This window comes from Triticum dicoccoides, chromosome 3B (genome assembly GCF_002162155.2).
Source record: "Triticum dicoccoides isolate Atlit2015 ecotype Zavitan chromosome 3B, WEW_v2.0, whole genome shotgun sequence".
In the NCBI taxonomy this organism is placed as follows: domain Eukaryota; kingdom Viridiplantae; phylum Streptophyta; class Magnoliopsida; order Poales; family Poaceae; genus Triticum; species Triticum dicoccoides.
In genome coordinates this window covers 232,199,567-232,201,453 of record NC_041385.1, presented here as the reverse complement: position 1 = coordinate 232,201,453, position 1,887 = coordinate 232,199,567, and positions in this window count along the sequence as shown.

The window sequence follows — 1,887 nt, the reverse complement described above, 5'->3', positions numbered from 1 at the left end:
AATGGATCAAGTCTCTGTGCTTAAGTGTCATCCCTGGATCGGCATGCTGACACACACAGTACTCGAGGATTTATAACAGAGGTAAATCACATGTATAAAGTAACGTAAGTACTATTACCTCAATCCAAATAGCGGAAGTAACAAGGTTGTGGATTCCCATCAACACCAACGGCAAAGTTGAGTGTAGAAATTGTAACCCTAACGTATCACTTACTCGTCGTAAGAAATCCTGCAACATGAGACGTTGCAGCCACAAAAGGTTAGTACATTGAATGTACTGGCAAATTCACACCATAGAGCAATGATGAATAAATGCTATCACTACATGCATATTTGGCTGGTGGAGGCTCTATGGTTATAATGTTTTTGCTAAAAAGCCAAATTTTCCCTACTGCAAAGGAATATATTTTATTTAACTACCATGGTGGTTGTTAAACATTGAGAATGGTTGACAGCATTCTCAATCCCAAATTAAGTAACATCATTAAAACCCAACAATATTAATTAAAGTAACATGATGAGATTCACATGATAATCCATGTACTAGATACTCAAAACGTCCATAACCGGGGACACGGCTAATCATGAGTAGTTTATACACTCTGCAGAGGTTGCGCACTTTTCCCCACATGACTCGATCTCCTCCGTTGGGATTCTCGCACTACATGGTGTTTGAGAAACGGATGACCGAGACATAGTCTTTCAGAAGCGCTAGCACCTTACGATGGGTAGACCGTACCAACCTACATCCCCTACATCTGCTAGTCTACCACTGTAAGAGTTCGCATGACTTAGTCAACTATGCTAGAGCCCATAATAGCATGTGGCTGCACACGGAAGTTTCTAGCATGAATAATCTTATGATCCCTTTGAGCCTGGGTGGCGGTCCAAAAACAAACAGGCAATCCTGGAATACCCAGGTACCTCAATCCACCAAGATGTGTATTAAAGTTGCCACCTTAAATATAAACAAACTCACATCTGTCATGGATACACTCACCCAATCCACGTCTACTAGCATAGCATGCCATAAATAAGCAAACGTAGAAGTAACTCTCAAAGGTTTGAAAATATAACAGGTAATAGGTACTACCTCATCTACTTCCCAAAACCCACATATTAATCAGATCCTAATCATGCAATTGTTTGAGGATTGATCTAATTCATAAAAACCGGGTAATAAAGAGGTATGATCAAAGTGTTACTTGCCTTGCTGATGATCCGCGAAACCTAGAGATTCGAAGTAGCAAGCGGCGCAATCCGGGTACTCTATCGCAAGCAAACAAACAAACAAGCATAAAATAAGTACTCATCTAATGCACGGGTAAAACTCAAATAAGAGGTCTAACCAGAAAATTCAACTTAAGAACTCCGGTTTGCAAAAAGAATCAAATCGAACGAAGAAACAAACTCAAACGGCGAAAGAAACAAGCTTTGTTTACTAATCTGGACCTAAGTCAAATTTTACAGAAGAAAAAACTTGTTTGAGTGGATTATTTGGAAAGAGGGTTTCGAAACAAAACTCTAGGCGCTTGAATCGCCAGATTCCGATAAACGAGCGAAAAGTTAAACTAAAACGAAAATCGGATCAGAAATCACGATAAAAAAAATCACGGAATAAATCCGAGAAAAAGAAAAAGGACGAACAGATTAACGAATGAACGTTCGTTATCTGAATCTAAACGATGAACGTGTTCGTTAAAACGAACGAACGGGCGAACGCTCGCTAAATAAATAAACCAAAAGAAAAACCAATCTAAATAAATAAATAAAAAATCTAGGGTTTTCTTAAAAAACCGAAGTGTTTTTTTCTCAAAAAAACCGGTCCGGCGGTGGCGGCTCGGGCGGTACCTCCAGCGAGGTCCTCCGGCGGGGCGGGGCGGCTCC